Source organism: Pteropus medius, unplaced genomic scaffold (genome assembly GCF_902729225.1).
Source record: "Pteropus medius unplaced genomic scaffold, Ma_sr-lr_union100, whole genome shotgun sequence".
Taxonomy (NCBI): Eukaryota; Metazoa; Chordata; class Mammalia; order Chiroptera; family Pteropodidae; genus Pteropus; species Pteropus medius.
In genome coordinates this window covers 1,124,608-1,145,372 of record NW_024351545.1, presented here as the reverse complement: position 1 = coordinate 1,145,372, position 20,765 = coordinate 1,124,608, and the positions used below count along the sequence as shown (strand labels likewise).

General features: G+C 40.4%; 1 protein-coding gene across 3 annotated transcripts in view; it reads right to left on the bottom strand.

Moving 5' to 3' along the window:
- Positions 1 to 19,596, bottom strand: part of LOC120586950 (exophilin-5-like) — a 64,330-nt gene extending 44,734 nt beyond the window's left edge. For 2 of the 3 annotated variants that reach the window (XM_039843506.1, XM_039843505.1), the window contains exon 1: positions 1,112 to 2,375. The gene's annotated coding sequence lies outside the window, so the exon portion shown is untranslated. Of the gene's footprint in view, positions 1 to 1,111; positions 2,376 to 19,187 lie in introns of those variants that run through there. The other variant, XM_039843507.1, reaches the window with a different exon arrangement.
- Between the last annotated feature and the right edge of the window lie 1,169 nt (positions 19,597 to 20,765).

Sequence of the window (20,765 nt, the reverse complement as noted above, 5' to 3'; positions counted from 1 at the left end):
GAAGTCTCAGTGTTAAGACCATGCAAGTCTTCTGGAGGCTTCTTATGCTCTCACGTAAAGAACAGAACTTGGAGGGGAAGCTAAAGATTTCTTTTTGTGGCCTTATGCCTATAACTCACACAAACACCAACACACTTGTCAATTGCTCTCTGATTCAGCAGATTCAATTAAAAGTCTGAGACTTGAAAAGATGCCACATAACCCTTTAACACACAGTTAACTTCTATTTTATCTGAAACGATTTTGTGCTGCTCTGCTATTTATCATTTACAGAATAAAAAAAAGAAAACAGTTAATCTAACTCTCATTTTCTACGTGTAAGGTTGTTAAAAATTAGTAAACGTTTAATAGAAGTTAGAGAAGGTGAACGGATCCCTGGGGGGAGGGGAGGAATTCAGGTGTGGTGGAATGCTCTAGCAAGCCAGCAGTTACCCACTCTTTTTCTAAGGACTTTAGTTCCCAGTATTGACATAAATCACCTTTCTGAATTGAAGATTTACATATTCCAAGCACTCATTAAAGCTCAGTGTTATGTAGAATTGGTTCAATGGAAGTGTTAACCAGCCATAATTGCAAGTCATTTTCCCCTTATCTACCTTTCACTTATTTACATCTAATTACTCTTCAAGTCCAGCCTCTTTACGAAGGCTTTCCTAATAATTTCAGCTCACATTCCATTTTTCTCTTACACCAAAAAACTACTGTCAGTGCCGCCCATTAGGCACAGAGTCATGTGCAGCCTTATAATATTACTTAAATTTTCATGCCCTGTCTACCCAAATGGATTATCAATTTCTTGAGTTCTACACTTTGCATTTACCATAGTAGATTACAAAGCCCATACAAATAGTAAGTCCTCAAAGTATTTGTCAAGTATCTGTTATTTCAATAAAAATGAAAATATCACAAATCTTGATCCCCCAAAGATGTTGGTATTTATTTCAATAAACTCTCATCATGATAAACTTGTTAAGGGGTATCTTTTTCCTTTATCATTGTGCCCGCTGACGATACAGCCTTGCTGCTTTGAACCCATTATATTTAAGCAAATTCTGGAATACCAGGGCTAAATGATTTGCCAGGGGCTTCAGCCTGGTGCCCAGCAGCTTACCTGGTGGGTGCACGGTAGCACGAGGTAGAATGATGGTTTCCTCTCTCCTGAGTGACTCTGGACAAACTTCAAAACCAAGGTCACCAGTGCCCTAGGCTAGTAGGCAGGGCACTGAAGACAAAGAATCCCCAGCTTGCTGAAGAGAAAATACTCTTCTGCTGACCCCTGAACAAAGAGGAGGATGCTGCTGAAAAGCCCGTTTGCTGCTACTTTGCAGAAGTAAACCACCACTGGAAATGAAATGTCTTTTTTTTTTTGCAGGGGAAAAGGGTGTTTCAATAATTAGTTGGTCTTAATTATTTTTGCTTAAGAGTAGGAAAGGTATAAAGCTCCCGACAGAATTCAAAGCTGAAAGAGAGAAAATGAAACCGGCTGCATCTGGCTGGCTGGGCACCTGCTGTCTGGCAGGCTGTTCACCTCAGCTTGCCCAGGTGGTGTCCCTGTGGGCCAATCGGTCCCTCCGCTACTGTCAGGTGGCTGCTTGCGGCTTCTCCCCAGAAGTCCTTTACCAGGCCATCTGGAGCTGGGAAACATGTTTCAATCCCTTGCCAGAATTCTGCTTTGAAATCTGCCCACTTCTCACTTCACTCTCAATCCTGGTCATAGACCTAAAACTTGACCTTAACTGCCAGGAAATAACATTCATCAAGAGACAATATATCTAAATGTTTAAAAGTTGATAGGAATTGATATCCTTTACTATTCAGAAATATTACCTAACCCTGGACCCACAAAGTGCACAGTCCACTTGACTCCACTTTTCAGTGTAAACAGTAGGTCAAGTGCCAAAAATTCATCAAAGCCAGAACCTGAATTTATATGAACACTCCTTTTTCCCTACTCCTCCAGCCAATTAGCCACCTAGTCCTACTAATTCAACTTTCCATATATTTCTTGAATTCTTTCCCTTCTTTTTATCTCTAGTCAAGGTCCCTAAGCATATCTTTCTTCAAATCCAGGCTTCACCCTTTACCCAGAGCTATCTACCTAAGAAGCAAATTTGATGTTGTCACTCCTTGCTCTAAGCATTTCAATGACTCCTCTTCGCCCCCAGTTTGTTTCTATATCTCTTGTCAGTCATTGTCTTTCACTTTGCATTGTGGCGATATCCCCTGCTGATGGTGCCTGCAGCTTCACCATCGTCTTTCACATGTTTGTGCCTTACTAATACTATTCACCCCATTTGGCATGCCCTTCCAATCCTTATTCACCCCACACCTCCTTCAAGACTTAATTAAGGCATTACCCCCTCCAGCAATTTTTCCCTGAGACCTCATATGACCTCTGTGTCCCTGTGTGTAACTATCTTATCATCTGCTACAGTATAGTGACTATATTGGTTTTAAATCAATCTCCCTCACTACATTGAGAGATTATAGAGAGCATTTTTGTATCTCTGGTGCTAGGTTCATAGTAGGATTTGAATATAGCTGCTAAATAAATGAGTTTTCGATGCTTAAAAGAAATGTTGTTGAATCATGATACGGGGCGCAGGGTGGGGGGAAGGGGGGAAGGCTGTCCTATGGGGCTTTCTCTAGAGAGGAACACACACGTGTACCCAGACCTCTGACTCCTGATGCTGTGAGGAGGGTCCTGAGGCGGCGACTGTCCAAAGACAATTGTCTTAATGCTGCAAATGGAGGAGCTTGTCATATCTGGCAGCTCCATGAGTAAGAGGTAAAATTGCAATGCTGCTCTCAACACTTAATTTGGACGGTTGACTGATGACTACTTGCCTCCCAGGAAGGAAGGCAGATCCAAGCCAAAGACATAGCATGGGACTCGGCTTACTTCTCCAAGAAACCCAAGCCTTTGAAGGTGTATAAAGTGCTTATAGCAACTCAGAGATGAGCTGAGAATAGAAAAGCATTTTAATCACTTTACTGATAAAACTATAATTATTGATTTGGAGTACTATTTGGAAATTGTGGCATTTATACCCTTGTTAGTTGGTTTTTAGGTACCTGCAAATTGTTTATAATAAATATTTTACATTTATGTATCATTTTGTTCCTGTGATCTCCCTTTCCTTAAGGATCTGAGAGGCCCAGAACAAAGTGTTAAGTTGACACATGGGGAAAGTGAAAAAAAGCTGGGGAAGAAACTGCAGCCGGAGCTCAGTAAAAGTTGGTGTGCAAAGTGCTAGGTAGAACTAGGCAAGGGTGGGTCCAGTGTGGCTTTGAAGGTGGAGATAGCACCCTGGAGGGAATATGTTACTCATAAACCTTTTAAAGAGTTTTGCCTGGATGGCAGTGGCAAAGCGATTAAACAGCTGAGGACAGACATGACCTAATTTATTGGCCTTTCTAGTATCTTCGGTGGAGCCGGAGCTATAGCGTAAACTACAACTAAGAACGCGTTTTGGTGGGGTGCTGGGTGGGGATTTGCTGACACTAAGGGAGAAACTGATGTCTTTAAGAAGGAAGAGGCACCAGCAAGTAGACCAGATTGAGCACACAGTTGGCCAGAGCCTCCCTTACATAGTCCCCCATGGGGAAGGACATTGTCAGAAATCCCCTGACAAGCTGAGCCCCAGTGCTGTTTCTACTCTGAGGAATGAAGCACCAATACCCACTATTTAGGGAACAACTTTCAGCAAGCAGAGTTCTCATTTGGCCTTTGGTGATTCAGAAGGGGAGTTGTGAAATGCAAGCTCAAGTGCAAACATAGTAGTTCAGCCAGCAACTTAGACCTACCCTCAAATACATGCCGTCCAACAAATCATTTTAATATACCTAACCAGAATCTGGAAGAAAGGAAGAGACCACACATAAAATACATGATGGCAATTGTTAAAATAGGCCATAAAAATTTCTGCAGTTTAAAAGCCTGAAAATGAAACAAACAAACACATGTGTTGCCATCTGGGCTCTGATACAATTTAAATCAAACTACCGGCTGTTTAGGGGATTTAATTAAAACCCACAAGATTTTCCTCAGGCCAGCCATCTAGGAGCCTCCAAGGATTCTGTGTGCAGGGCTCCTCAGCCCCAGGATCACTGCTATCTGTATCACAGCAGCACCAACAGGATACTCAATGCGGGGCTGAGGAGTAGCGAGCCCTCGGCAATGGGGTGAGAGGTCCTGTCATGAAGCTCTGTAACATGGACAGCGCTCGAGTCTGAGATATTGAGCTCGCCTGGTGTGGCTGTACGGGTGAGGCTAATGTAGGTCATGGAGGGCCTCAGTCTGACCCCCACACTGCTGTTGCTATGATCACTCTCACATGTTCTTTTAATTGCTCTTTAACTCCCTGGAAGCTAAGGTATTAACTTCCCTTTGAACCTACACGTTTCCACACATCACCATTGCCCCATATCTGGATCGCTTCACCTGTAGAGCCACAGGACATGCTGTACAAGTGCCGCAGAGGACAGCTGGAGTCCTAGGTTCTAGTCCCGCATCCACCCCTGGGTGCTACTATGGTCTTGAGACTCTGAGAAAAGAGAATGATAAGGATAAGATCTCATCTGGAAAAAAATGAGGATAATAGTATCTGCTCTTAAAGGATATTTGAGGAATCAAGTGAACATGATAGGCATATTTTTAAGTATTACATATATTTAAGAAGTCACCAGTCAAATATTCCTGAATAATTACAAAATCAGCAGAGAGAGATGTCTAATTCCTCTTTCTTTTGGACAATTGGTACTGAAACCAGGTGGCTTTACCCTTTCAGAAACTCTTTGGGCTTCCATGTTCCTTCTTAAGACATTTCCTGTTTACTCATATCAAACATAACCACTCAACAGCTAATGTGAAGAACTGGAGATGGGTTCAAGAAAGTGAGTTCACAAGGCCAGGGTCTAATCAGCTTGTAGACATTACAGCAGTTGTGTTTATGTGAAACCCACACTTAATGGGCAGTAAACAAAATAAAAACAACAAAAAGTAAAAAGCAAATCTTCCAGTTGCCAGACAGCTTCGGGGACAGAGGGTCCTTTTGATCCTGCTAAGCAATTTTAAAGTAGAAAAGTACTAGAAACAAGGTTTGCATTTGCATTAGGCACAGCCCTCTTTTTTTGTTTGTTTGGTTTTATTTTATTTTTTTAAAATTTATTTTAATTAGTTTCAAGTATACAATACGTTGGTTAGACATCTATATAGTTCATAAAACGATCCCTGTGACCATCCATCAGCTACTAATTTGTACTTTTTTAAACCTTCACCCATTTGCCCAGCCCCGTCTCCTCTGTCCATCACCAAATTTTCCACTACATTTGTGAGTCTGTTTTTGATTAGTTTGTTCTTTTTATTCCTTAGATTCTGCATATAAGTGAAATCATATACTGTTTATCTTTCTCTGTCTGACTTAAATACCTTCTAGGTCCATCAAAGCAATATCTTTTTCCATCCCCTTGCTTTTAGTCTGTGTATGTCTTTTAATCTTTTAGTCTGTGTGAGTCTCTTATAGGCAACATGTAGGGGTCTTGTTTTCTTTCCATTCATCCACTCTATCTTTTGGTTGGAGCACTTAATTCTTTTCCATTTGAGGTATTTATTGATAAGAATGTAGTTGTTACCATTCTTTATTCCTGTTTTTGATACATGTTTTTTCTTCTTAAAGAAGTTCCTCCAACATTTCCTGTAATACTGGCTTGGTGGTGATAAATTCCTTTAGCTTATTTTTGTCTGGGAAGCTCTTTATCTGTCCTTCAAGTCTAAATGATAGCTTTGCTGGATAAAGTATTCTTGGTTGTAGATCCTGGGTCTTCATCCTTAGCACAAAATATTTTGTGCTAAGCCCTTCTGTCCTGCATAGTTTCTGTTGAGAAATCAGCTACCAGCTTATGGGTTTTCCTTTATAAGTAACTATCTGTTTTTCTCTTGCTGCTTTTAATATTCTATCTTTGTATTTAAATTTTGGCATTTTAATTATGATGTGTCTTGATGTGGGCCTCTTTGGATCCCTGATTTTTGGGATTCTCTGAGCTTCCTGGGGTTTTATGTCCATTTCCTTCACCAGGTTAGGGAAGTTTTCCACCATTATTTCTTCAAACAGCTGTTCAACATCTTGAGTTGCTTCAGTTACACTGATCAGATGGATAATTGGACCCTTAATAGTGTCCAATATGCTCTTTAAATTATTTTTATAGTCTTGGCATCTTATCTCTTGCCATTCTGATTGTATGTCCTTGGCATTCCCATCCTCTAGATAGGGCATTTGATCCTTTTCTTTATTCACTTGATTTATTCCTTTGTTTATTCCATTTAATACATTTCTCATCACAGATAATGTGCTTTTCATTTCAGACTGGTTCCCTTTTATAATTTCCATTTCCTTTTTTATGTTTTTTTTTCTTTTTATCTCTTTGTTGATTTTATCTACGTGTCCCAAAAGTTCATTGAGCATCTTTATAACCAGTGTGTTGAACTGTGTGTCTGTTAGATTACTTGACTCCATTATATCTAGATCTCTGTTCTGTTCTCTCATATGGTTTCCGCTTCTTTGTCTTCTCATTTTGGCTGCCTTTCCACGTCTGTTTCTATGAAGTAAGCAAAGCTCCTAAGTCTTCTGGTCTTATTAGTGTGGATTTGTGAAGTAGGTATCCAGTGGCATAGTCTTGAGACGGGTTCAGCTTCAGGACAAACTTAGCCCACGCCTCTAACCCTCCAGGGCCACCTGTTAAGATTCAGCAAGCAATCCACAGATGCTGTGCTTATAGTTGCCTCAAAAGGCCACACCAGAAACCGAGGCCAGCTGTCTCCAGTGTGAGTCTAGATGCTGCTCAGCAAGGAGCACCTGACCTGCAGAGGATACATCTGGATGTTGAAGTAGGCGGGGTTTCAGGGAATCCTATGGGCGGAGCGACCTCTGTTATCCAGTTTGATGACGTCATGGCTATGGCGGTGCTGTGTCTGGCACACTGGTATGGAAGGCTCAACAGGGAACAATAAATACTGCCGGCACTTCTGTATAGAGTGAGCCTTGCCTCGGCCCTCATTCAGACAATGTCTCCCTATAAGTCTCCGGTGCCCCCTGCACGCAGCCGAATCAGTACAGGAGTTCAGCGCGAGCAGGTCCGTCACTGGGAAATTCTGCTCATGGACATGGCCCCTTTAAGAGGCTGCTGCAGCCTTCATCTCACTCAGCCGCTGGAGACAGGGCAGCCCCGCATCTTTGCCCTGTTGTACTTTTTGCCATTGCAGGGTGCTTTCTTGGATTTCTCCCTAGTTGTATGGCTTGTTCTTCTAGATCCCAGGCGACTTTTCCTTGTTTCTGCTCCTTGTTTCCGTCACAACTTTGATTTGGTTGCCAGAGGGATGAACAGAGCCTCTATCATCTATGCCATTATTTTTTTCCTCTCTCAGGCACAGCCCTCCTGATTGTTCTTTGCTAAAACGATAGGCTTTACCCTCCCAAACTGCATTGTTTCCTGAGAAATCAAGAGTCCTTCAACTTGTGCAAAGGTGTGGAGTGTAGGAAAGATGTGACAGGTGAAGTCAGTGCCCAATGCCCAGGCAGCCAGGACGGGGTCCCTCATAGCACATTAGAGTTATCTGGAAGCTTATAAAAAATACCCGTGCACAACCTGATCTCAAATCAATTAAGCCAGAATGTACAGGTGGGGCCTGGCATTGGTAATTTTGAGAGTTCTCCAGATAGTTGTCATTTCAGCTGGGGTTGGGAATCCCTCTCAGCAGAATCTGTGGACTTGTCATCACAGAAAGTGGGAAAATATACCAAATGCATCAGTGCATAAGTGGGCACAGAGAGAGGAAAAGCAGTGAAAGGTGACTCTCAGTACCTGCCATGCCAACATTATGTCACTTTTAGCTGAACTGGATGATCTATAGTCCCTCTTTAAAAAATCTGCCACTGACCTTTCTCCTAGGCAGGGTTAAGACTGGATGCCTGACTCTAGGGCAGCGCATCCACAGGGTGGCTAGGGATGCATCAGGTGACCTGGCATGGACAACCATGAGCATCAGAATCTGGATCTGATAATGTAGAATGAATCAGCCAGTTGAAGAATGCAGTAGCACAATGCAATGAGAGGCAATCAAAGGCATCCTGGGAGGATGATGGTGTGGACTGTGACATGCAAGCGAAGTAAGTAGCTGGTCCCTAAATCTTGGTTCCCCAAGTCCTTCAAATTCCATTTTCAGTCCATGTGCAGACTTCTGCAAAGCCCTCTCTACCCGGTGTCCTGAGTAAGATTCTTCCTCGCCACCCAAAGACCGTGAGTCACCTGAGCATGATGGAGACTGTGCAGAAGATATCTAGAAAGATGAGGAGAAGCAGTAGTACAGAGAAGCAAGAACAGAACAGAGTAACTCCCCAAAGGTGCAGAAGCAAGAAATAAATTGCATAAGAGCACAAAATGTCCATGAACACAGTGTAGGATGATGGGAAGGAAAATTCATGAGACTTTTCTGACAGGGAAGAAAGGCCATAGCAATATAAGGCAGTGAGAAAATACAGAATATAAAGGAAGATAAAAAAGGACAACAGAGATGGGAGAGAAAAGAAGAGGACAAGAAACTGTCCTGCTGCTCTGCTCTGTGCTGCTAGGAGATGACCTCTTCAAGATGCATTTCTTAGGCTCTCACTACACATCAGCTGCTTTCAGCTGGCTTCAGCCAGGCACTGGCAGGAGAATGGAGGAGGAGAAGGGAAAAGTCAGTGTTTCTTCTCTTCCCTCTGTCTCACATAGAACTTCTTGGCAGTGATTGTCTCTCCCACGCCTTCAAATCACCAGACAGGCCTGCCATGGTTCCAGTTTCTCTTAGGGGATCCTAGCCTGAGGGCTTGAATAAACACCACCTGCTCCCTTTTCCTCTCCAATCAGTGATGTGCAAAGCTGGCTTATACTTGCTCACAAGAGCAGGTTGTTAAACATTTAGAAATTTTGCAAGTTGCTGGTTAAACTGTTGCTAGCTTCAAGTTGGCCAGTGATACAAATCAAGGCTCTTTTTCCAGGAGAGCGAGTACCAGCACACCACTGCCTCCAGGCTTTCTGCTGTTTCCAATCTCTAGTTACACTGTCCTGATTGGTTTCTCTGCCTCTTTTTATTCCCATGTCATCCATTCATTGCACTATATTGTTTTAAATAAGGAGTAGTTTCAGTTTTCCTGGTGGGACTCTGATTGACATGCAATGATCTCCAAAAGAGCTTTACCAGTTCCCCTGTGAATTATAAACATTAAATTCACAAGATGTGAGGTTTTTATTTTGTATGCTTGTTTGCCTAGTACTCCTGTTAATCGCTTATCCTTGTGATGAAGTAATTTTGAAAGCAAATTAATTTCATTAAAAGTTAAAAACTTATACGACTCAAACACGGTATTAGTTTCACTAGCAGAAGAACCGGATCTAAATGACGACCAGGCCACTTGAGGGAGATCTCAAGATGAATGGTCTACCCTCAGTTGGGTTTACTACCTGGCATAGAAAATGAGAAGAGGAAAGAAACTGAAACATGATTCATTAACTATGCACACTTCTATATGTATAACAATCACACTTCTCAGTACAAAAGCCTTTCTCTACAATTTCCCCTTTAGGCTTCAATGAAGCTGAAGTTGTAGCATTTGCTTATCAACTCTTTGTTGTTGTTATTTGGTCATTTAACGGTCCTTTCTCTAAAAGGAATAATGATGTGCCTTAGAAGCAGATAGAAATAAATGGTATCAGGAAAATTTGCTAGCTATTTGGAAAAAAAACAATCAATTTATATAATTATCCAACTCATAGATAAAACATATATTGGATCAATTAAAAAGTTAAATATTTAAAAAGATTTTAAAAATTAGAGGTGAGTGTTGACCTAAACTCCAAGTAGGAAAACTTTGTAATCTTAAAAACAAAAAGAAAAAATTTAAAAACTTGGTATATTTTATTACATAAAAATGAAAAAAAAAAAACCCCTTCTATTTTCAGATAAATAGAAGTTAAATGCAAACTAAAAACTGGGAAATGTATTTGTAATAAATAGGACAAAAGTCCATTTCCTTAATGTATAGAGAAACACAAATTATTAATCAATAAGAGAAAAATACACTGAGAATCTGTGTCAATGTTGCTTACCTTCTAGAATCCATTTTCCCCCCGGTCCCTCCTCCTCCTTTCTGATTTTGTTGTGGGCAGCATAGTGTTCATTCCCAGGGGATGGAACATGATTGGTCCAGGCCTAATATTTGAATTGCATTCCTTGACTTCCTAATTCCCTTGCAGCAAGGGAGTAGACTTCTGACTCGGTTCTGGTCAATGAGACATAAGGGGAAATCTACAGGGATGACATCTAGGAAAGCTATTACTTCAGTGATAAAGGGACAGATGCAGTTGGTTCCGCCCTATCCCTTTCTTCCTGCCTTGGGCATGGCTGTGATGTTTGGAGGCGTTGCAGACATCTTGCCCTGCAAATATACCACCCTGATATTCTAAACCACTAAACCAGCTTGCAGTTGCCTATTTCCAGATGTGTTGTTATGTCAGAAAAATTTATCCCCAATTTGTTAAAGCCATGGTTAGATCTGTTATTTGTGACAAGAAGTACTCCAAATACAAATCCTCAAATATAAATGAGCAAAGATATGAATAGACAATTCATAAATCATGAAATGTAAATGAATAGTAAACATGAAAAAGTTCATGTTCATTATAATCACAGTGTTAGAAATTAAATTAAGTATAAGAATCTTTTCTCTGTCTACAAAATTAGTAAAGATTTTTAAAACACAGTAACACCATCAAGTGTTGAGAAGGTTATGGTAAAATAGAAGGCCTCCCTCACTGCCAGTCAAGGTGCAATTTGTTAGAACATTTTTGGAAAGCAATTTGATAACATGTAACAAGAAACAGCTTGACAATTCCCAAAAAGTTAAACACAGAATTATCAAAGGTCACAATAATTCCACCCAAGAGTTGAGAACAGGTACTCAAATCATTATAGATAAATGTTCATAGCATCACTATTCACAAAAGCCAAAAGATGGAAACAACCCAAATAATCATCCACAGAAGTATGGATAGACAAATTGTGGTGTATACATACCATGGAATATTACTTAGTCATAAAAAGAAACAAAGTACAGATCCATGCTACAAGATGAATAAATCTCAAAAACCTAATGCTAAATAAAGCAGACACAAAAGGTTATATATTGTATGATTCCATTTATATGAGACATCCAGAATAGATAAATCCATAGAGACAAAAAGCAGATTGGTGGTTACTAGCAACTGGGGAGAGGCAGGAATAGAGTCACTACTTAATGGGTTTCATTTTGGGGTGATGAAAACGTTTCTAGCTTTGTGCCCAATTATTTTAACATTGTTTGCCAAAAAGACTACTCTTCAATGAACTGCCTTCGCATCTTCGTGAAAATCAATTGGCTGTATTTTTGGGGGTCTATTTCTGGATTCTATTTGGTTCCATTATTCTATATATCTTTTTCTCCAAAAATACTATGCTACCTTGATTATTGTGGCCTTACAGTAAGTCTCAAAATCTAGTGTGATTCTTTCAATTTTATTCTTTTTCAAAATTATTGTCTATTCAGTTCATTTTTTGTTCCATAAAAATTTTAAATTTAGATTTCTAACTGTTCATTTCCAGTATATGGAAACACAATAGATTTTTGTGTATCAATCTTGTATCCTACCACCTTGCTAAATTCATTTAGTAGTTCCAGGATTTTTTGGGGGGGATACAGATTTTGGGGGAGATTTTCTTTGTAGACAATCATATCATCTGCAAATAGGGACAGTTTTATTTTTTCTTTTCTGATATGTATGCTTTTTTCTTCTTTACCTTACCTAATACTTGCTAGGACCTGAAGTATGATGTCAAATGGGAGTGGTGAGATTGTACATCCTTGCCTTGTCCTTGATCTTAGGGAAAAAGCATTCAGTCTTTCACCATTAGCCATGATGTTGGCTATAAGCTATTTTGTAGATGCCTTTTTATCAGATTCTATTTCTTCTCTGCTGAGAGTTTTTATCATGAATGCATGTTTAATTTTGTCATATGCTTCTTCGGCATCAATTGAAATGATCACGTGTTTTTCTTTTTTAGACTGTCGATAGAATGGTTTACAGTAATTTATTTTAAAGTATTGAACCAGCCTTGCTCTTAAAGGTTAATTGTGTCCTCCGAAAAAGAGGAATAAGGAAGCTGGCTCCTGAGGTATCTAAGGTGATATTGTAAGTAGAGCCTTTAAATAGGGCCATTGGCAATGCCAATAAGGAAACATTTCTGGGGAGAGTGAGGTATGCCTACGGCTCTCAAATATCAAGGCATGTGCAATAAAACTAACTGCAGAAAAACAGACTCGAATTGCTTCAGCAGGTCTCTTAACCAGCTGGTTCTTGGTTTTAAGACACAAGTGTGCTAACAGGAAGAAAACCATTTTTGGACTAACCTTAACTTAACCTTTTTTTATCCTTCAAGTGGTTTCTCCAGATCTTTTTTCTCTTAACTTTTTATTCACTCACAGAAGTTAAGGTCCATTTAATTAGCAAACAGTGTGTGAGGTTCTCCATCCTGAGACAATGCTTGACCACAAGGAACTCATAATTGATGTACAAAAACCAACTTAGCCATGAATGTATTAACATTACTAATGTATAAAACTAATAACTAATATATGTAGGGAAGAGGGCAGAGAAACATTCAGATACTTTTAAAACAAGTTATTTTAAAAGTCATGTATATGAAAGTAAAAAGACAAATATTTTGCACTTCTTTATTATCAAAAGGGATAGTCATCATTTAAGAAATAATCTATGACAATTGGAAGAAGCAAAATAATAGTAAAAGGATGAATCTGTTTAAACATCATGCCCAAGTGATAACCAATCATCTTAATAGTTTGAGTATATCCTTATAAAATGCATGTATGCTTTTTGAAACATAAATAGTTACCTACAGTTTTTCCTACATATGGCAAATACTACTAATTTCCCCCCAATATTCATTGCCCTGTTCCTTAGTAATAACATCCCCAGTTCTCAGCTGGGCACATGGCCACCTAGAATTGTATGTTCTCTATTTCATGGTCAGTGGAAATAAGAAGTTTTAAAGTGAAAAAATGTTAGTGCTGGTTCTATTACAAGCTAGATGAGCAATGTGAGTGTACTCACTTCAACTTCTTTGTACTTCATTGTAGGAGGCAGTACTGTACAGAGATTAGGGGCAGATGGAGTTCACAATCCAACACTTCCTAGCAGTATTATCTCAATCAAGTTACTCATCCTCCCCATACTTCCTCTGTAGCATGGAGATTTAAAAAAAAAAATCTCTTAACTTATTAGGTTGTTGTGAATTAGATGAGATAATGCACATGGGGTTTAGCACAGAGCAATTGCTTAACAAATATTAGCTATTATTACTGTTGTTGTTATTAGCTTTGAAATAGAAAAATACCTGCTTTATCAGATTAGGATGAGGACAAAAACAAACATATGAAAGACGTTAAAAACTAAAAGAGTTATAATGTCACAAGGCTAAAAGTGACACTGCTCCCCAACCCAAGAAGATGTGTCTGTGAGAAAGATCTCCCCTTGGTTTAAAAGAATTGACTAAATTGGATATTATTGGAAAGTGCAGACACCTCAGAGATCCATGATGTTAATCTCATACCTTGTTATGATATCAGAACACTCAAGCCCCCAGGGTACTCCTGTGGTTTCCAGGCAGTTCCCATGGTTCCTTCCCCAGACCACATAGGGCTACTTGAGGATAAGCTACATACATACAGACACTTCATCTCATAGGATTTACCACCAATCAAAAACTTTCATAGATTGAAGCCATTTGGGGCAGAATCTATGTTTTATTCTTGGTTATATCCTAAGGGCTAACATAGTTTCTGGCACATAAGATGCTCAATAAATAAGCATCTGATGTTTCTTAAAAGTCTGTCTCATAGCCAGAGGGAGATTTCATAGGCTGGCAGAGGAGGGAGCAGGCAGAAAGCCTAAGAGAGACAGGAGACTTGTGTGTCTGGCTTTTAATCTCTGGAGAATGCTGCAGCTTCCACCAGCTACCAATCACTTCGCCACTTTGATAAATATAGTACCCCCGAGGACTGCATCGCACCTCAAGGACACTGGTACAAATCGGTCAGAAACAACTAAGTTCTGGAAAACTTTCTTGGGTTGCAATCTTGCCATTGAGCAAAGATAGTTTAAATGTAGGCATGCCATTTTTCTACTTGATTATACCAGGTGCTGTAATATCTTATTCTTTATAAATTTTCTGCAAGAGGAAAAATGAACATTATTGATATTCCCTTCTGTGAGCTGACTAGTTGATATCTCTTGGTACTTTCCATTTCAGTTACATTTATGAAACAGGGATAGGTGGGGTGGGGGTGGCGGCGAGCGTGATAGGTAAGTAGTTGTGTTTTCCAAAGACTTGTAAAAAGACGCTTTTTAGAATCAGTAAACCATGATTCAAATTCTCAGCCATTTTTCTTCACTGTGGCTAGAATCACAAACTGTGCAAAGCCTGAGAAGTCATGCCCAAGTGAATACTTCCTGGAAAAATACTTTCCATAATCCAACAAGAAGTGAACTGTCAGATTGAAATTTAATTTCTACCTCTTTAACCAGCTCTCAGAGTATTTCAATGACACAGATCCCAGACTCACAGGATGGAATAAGATAAAGGTAACATAGAAGTTATAATGCGTTATGGGGTTCAAAGGAGGGAGAAATCTGTCTGGCTGGGCAGAGAGTGTTTGGGGATGAGAAGTTGAAACAAACTAAGAATCAGAAGTGAGAAAAGAAGGTAGAGACTACAGAAGCTTCTGACTCCAGCCAGTGCAGACCATTAATTCCTTCATCAAGTATTTACTAGAGGCCTATTACAGGCAGGCACCTTGCCTGTCTCTGGTGGCCCCTGTCCTGTAAGCCATGAAATCCTATATCCTTCCCTTATCTGCCTTCCCAGAGCCTCCCAAAGTGGCATGTGCCCAGCATTCCTGCCTGCCTGTTGTGTATCTTCTCCCCCAGGCCTGACTTTCCATCTTGGCAGTGTTGGGCTAGAGAGCAGGAGACAGGCCCTCCCAGCTGTAGGCAAGCCCATGCCTTTTGCAAACATTTACTGAATGTTTACTGTGTGCCGGAAGCTGCATCAGGCCCTAGAGATTCATCAGAAGCAGCACAGATTTTTGCCCATTTTCTTCCAGTTGTTGTGCACATGCACAGATGTCCTGAAGAAAGTGCAATAATAACATATGCACTGTTTTGTGTTCTACTTTTTCACAGAACAATGCCGAATATGTATCTCCCCATAGTTGTATCTGTAATAAGCTTGAGGTATCTACGCAACAACCAAGGTAGTCAGAAATATATATAACTAAAATATCATGCTGAGTCAGATAAATGATCTCTTCATAATTGTCCTTTGTAATGACTGTGCTTTTATTGGATATTTAGATTTGAAATTTCCCACTAGTTTGCTATTATTATAGGTAATACTGCAATAAATATCTGAGAGTATATTTCGTGTTTTTCCTCCACTAAATTATTTCTTTAGGGAAAAATATGGTATAGTGGAAAGAACATAGGCTTTGTAGCCAGATAGATCTGGGTTCAAATTCTAGCTCTGCCACTTATGAGCTGTGTGACCTTAGGCAAGTTCCTTAACCTTGCTAAATTTGTGTCCCTTCTGTACAAAGTCATTAATAATACTCACTCCAGAGGGTGGTTGTGAAGATTATTCTATGCTGATGGGTGAAATAGTTTTGAGATCGATCTGGATTTGAATTCTGGCTCTGCTGCTTAACTTGGTCAAAATACTCTACCTTTTAAGTCGTTTCCTTCTTTGTAAAATGGAAATTAAAATGTATACCTTAATGACGTTATTGGAAGGATTAATTAAATAGATATAACATGTTTGGTGCTTAGTGTGCAATAAGGGACCAATAAATGTTAGCTGTTATTATTATCACAGTAATTACTATTATTATATGAAAAGGCAGCACTTAATCAATGTCAGTGTGGCCACCTTCTCCACCTCAGTCTCCTACTAATGAGAAATATCCAACAACTGGATGACTGGGTCAAGGGCAAGGCATATCCTTATAGGTATTGCCATATCGTTCACCGAAAAGACTGTATTCAATTTACAGTGCCACTGACAATGTGCTAAATCCATTTCACTCCAACCGCCACAATTCTTCATGTTATTTTAAAGGTGCAACATGGTATCTTGAGGTTACTTCAATTTTCAGTTATTACTTTGAGGGTGAACATTTTCCTGTATGTTTTGTTTACTGTTGGGATACCTGCTAGCATGAATGATTTATTTCTATCTTTTGCCTATTTATCAATTTGAATCTTGATGTTTTTCCTAAAAATTTGAATAAACTGTATCTATGAAAAACATTATAATATTTAACATAAATACTTTCCTAGTAAGCTGGAGTCTGATGAGGTCTAGTACTGATGAGGGGAGGTTGGGGCAAGTTCTTTGTGTTCAGGAGCATTTCTATGAGTAGGGCTCTTGTCTCCTGCATGTGAACTCAACTATTATCATACCTTTAACATCCATCTCTGAACATCTATGGCTCGCATAACATTCTAGTTCTGTTTCTAACTATAAAATATTTCTTCTTGGTTGTCTTATAGACACGTCAAGCCTAGCATACATATAACTCAACTCATCAGTTGTCCCCCAACCAGCAAACTTTCCAAACTTCCTTATTTGGTCTCTTATTGTTCTAGCCAAGAGATCTTGAGACTGTTTCTCAATATAGTAAAAAGACCTCCCAGAGTCTCAAATAATACTCTTGAATTATAAGTCATGTGTTCTGACTTTTGATCTGGAAAATATGATGATCAAGAAAATGAGCAGAAGAGGCAGCCAAGTTGACATGTTATCTCAGGCCTTTTCTGCATGCCAGTGCCTGCTATTAAAACCAATGCATGTGAGTTGGTAAGCAGAACAATCCCATGGAGTCTGTTACCCAGTGACGAGGATTTGATAGTGGCATGTAGGAATTCACCAGGGAAAAGAAAGTACTAGAAATAATTGCCTTGAGCATTAGGTCCAAGTGTCTAGCTTCCTTAAATTATTTTTATATTTTAATGGTGACTTTTAAAAACCATTGGGGTAATTATTTTTGATAGTTAGTTTAATAGTTAATGGCATTGATTTTGTTTTAGCTTATGGCTTTTTCTGTTGATGTTCTAGTCAGAATATGAGCACCATGAAACCAAAAAATGTGTTTTAGTCTTCCTTCTAAAGCCTAGTGCATGGCCTTTGCCACCTATGTTTAGTTCCAGTTCCCCCTAAAGTCACTTGACTTGGTCACCAAAAGCTGCTGTAGAAGAAACACAAGGCAAGCATCAAGTCAACTATAAAAAGTCAAAATTCCCTTGAATGAAAACTAAAATAAATAGTATTACTATTTCTAAGACTGTAGTTCATGAGAAGCTACATTGATAACATTCTAAATGAAAACTTCCTTCCCTCTGTTATTTCCTGATTCTCCCCTCAATTTCCTTCAATTTATACTGGATCACTTAAGAAGCCCCATCCTCTGCAGACAAGAAACCCTTCTAAGAACACACACTGAGAGCAACCACAGTTTCTTAGTCCTTTTGGAATATGTGTTGAAGACAAACTGCATGCAGTTCTAAAGTTCTCCTTTTCAAGGTTGGGTGTGCCTGTGTATAGTGTATGTACATATGTGTGGGTACGTGCATGTGGGTGTGTGGGGTGTGGACATATTGTGTTTATGAGGGCACACTTTTACACTGAGGAAATGATGGAGCCTATTTTTCTAAAGGCAGAGCGTGATGGCGTGAAATACACATGCTCAAACTTCAAATATTTATTTCTCCTCAAAAGAGCCATATCTAATGGAGAAGAGAGAAGACAAAGCTTTGAACTCAATGTATTCTAATTGCTTCTACAAAGAGCAACTAGGGTTTCCCTGTGTGAAGAGTATATTGGAAGGTTTTTGTTTTTTTTTTTATTGGGGGTTGGGGGTTGAGAGGAGGCAATGAGATACTTGGAAGGAGGTGGAAACCTAAAATTCATAAACCCCCCCCACCCCCCTCACACACCAAAAATGTCACTCACAAATAAAATGGCTTTCCAAATTTCAATCGATGCCACACTTTTTGGTCTGAGAATGATGCTCTAAATTCCCTTCCACAATCAAATGGAGAAGTTTTTGGATGGTCTATTCCAGAATTGGTGAGAGAGCCCCTTCAATCAATTCCAAGACTTATATCCACTCTTCCTCAGCAGAAAAACTGGTTAATTTACATCCCAGGTAATAATCTCTTGATTTCATTCCCTGGTAACTAATTCCTCACCTACGACACTGCATTGTAAGGTCAAGGGTGAAATTCCGCAGCAACTTCCCCACAGCACCAGCAGCAATGAGACCCACCTGTTCTAGCCAACTCCGCGCATCCCAGCTCCAATTCTTGGGGTAGGGACCACTTCCCGCCATTGAGCAGCTAGCTCTTCAGGCCTCAATGAATGTCCACGTGGGGTGGAGTAAGGGGTCTTTGGGACCCAGGAAGAGTGTTTTGGGAGACGATGGACGGCCTGGAGGAGCTGTGTAAGCACGTGGGTGCGCACCGGCCAGGATTCCGCTCCACGCGACACCCTCACCTGCCCGCCTGGCTCACGCCCCGGGATTGCCGAGGAGGCGCCAGAGCACAGCAGAGCATGGTTGCACCGCCCCTGTTCCAGCCTGGAGGCCCCGCGGCCGATCCAGCCCAACGCCCCCCGCCCCCCGCCCCACTTCCTTCCCCTCCGCGGAAAGTGAGGCAGCGGCACCAGACCCACTCCAAGAGAAACGCACCAAAGAACCCGCCAGCCTGACGAGGGCAGGGGGCGCTCCCCACCCTGCGGGATCCGAGACTTGCAAGCGAGCCCTTCTGGGATGCTGTGTGTGGAAAGAGCACCAACCAAGCACCTCAACGTCCTTAAGAGAAAAACTCAGCGCAGATTTCCCCCTGTCCAGCTGCGCCCCGGACCGATGCTGCAAGTCCGGGATCCCAGACAGGTGCCCAGCGAAAGCTCGCGTCTCCCTCCGCGCACGCCTGGGCCACTGCTGGGCCCAGGCCTAAGGAAAAAGGGAAAGGATTTTGCTTTGTACCTGATCCTGTCCTTCTCTGCCCTCTGTAGTTCCTCATTTCTTTCCAAGACTTGAAGGATCTTCTGGCTTCTTCGTCACTTAAGAAACTGAAATCAAACCCCTGAGGAACTTTCGTCATTTTCTCTGTGTGTGAATTACACTTAAGCTCCTTGGTGCCTCCTGTTACGATGACATTTTTCAAGATATAGAAGACAAGTTTCAGGAACTTGATCCTATAGCCGATCACTCCGAACCTCTGAAAATCTAAAACCACAAACTTAGGTAACAGCCCACACCTACAAGGATCATTTTGACACCACCTTAAATGACAGGTTTCTCTCAACCTATCCAACCGAGATGCAAAATGAACGGCTAAAGGGAGAGAGGGGACCAATCACATTCCAAAGGGGCGGGCCCTTCCTCTCCCCTCCTCTTTCCCTCCCCCACTCCCTATTGGATTTGTTAGACCAACAATCCTACATAATTCTGCTCTTGAGGCTGAAGCTTAAGTGTTGGCTCCCAAGTATTTGTTTTGGCTGTTGCTGTTTGCTTTCAGAACTTGAGCATGACTAGTAGGGAGTGCAAAGGAAAGAGGTTCACGACTAATTCTCCTTTTCAATAAAGAGCCCATAGGACATAGAATTGCTCCAAGAGCCTCAAACTGTCTGAAGGTACTCTATTTGAAAGACCAGAAAGGGCCGAACTTATTACACAGCCTTCTGTGAGCAAACCAGGCCCAAGGGCTGAATTCAGTATATTTTTGGAAATGAATTCTTTGCCAAGCCCCCATCCTACAGACACTCCCATCCCATTGCCCCACAAAAGTCATTCTCAGACTTTAGAGGGAAAAAAGGCATAAAACTGTTTACGGTATTTTTGGAGAAAGCCCTGGGGCAAAGAATATAGAAAGCACCTGTTTGTGGTTTTCTATAAGATTTGATACTCTTCTTAAGAAACTATTTCAAAGAAGTAATACAAGTGCCACTTTCAAATACCTAATCCTCTGACTAAAGCAAAGCATAATCCTATAAAAAACACAGAAATAGCTTTTCCTAGAAAGTATTCCAAGATATAATGGAAATTTCTAAATAAATACACATTTTTAAATTATCAAGCCTTTTCCAGAAAACATATTTCTTCTGGCGTTGCCTCCCACACAAAAATAACTTGGCCCCATTAGCTTTTCTGTCTCATAGCTTTAATTTGCTTGCTTCTTATGTAGTGGTGATGCAACAAAAACATGATATCAAAAATGCCTATTTATTTTTTGGCTTCTGCATCCTCTACTCACTTTGATCATTATTTAAGACATGTCTAGGCAGGTAGCCATTCAAATAGCTTTCCGTGGGTGTCTGTTTGTTATGTCCATGAAGCAGGAACCAGTTCAGTTCACCAATGTGGTAGAATACAGGTACTCCTTTATAAATAGTTTCTGTGTTAATGATGGTTTAGGAGAGTGTCTTGTATATAATATCCATTTTTTCTACGCATTAGTGTGTTCATTTATTCAGCATGCATATAGAACTTCTTAATATGGGCACTATTAGGCTTTTACCCTGTTCCCCGTGTATTAGTGAATTGATTTCAACTAACATATAC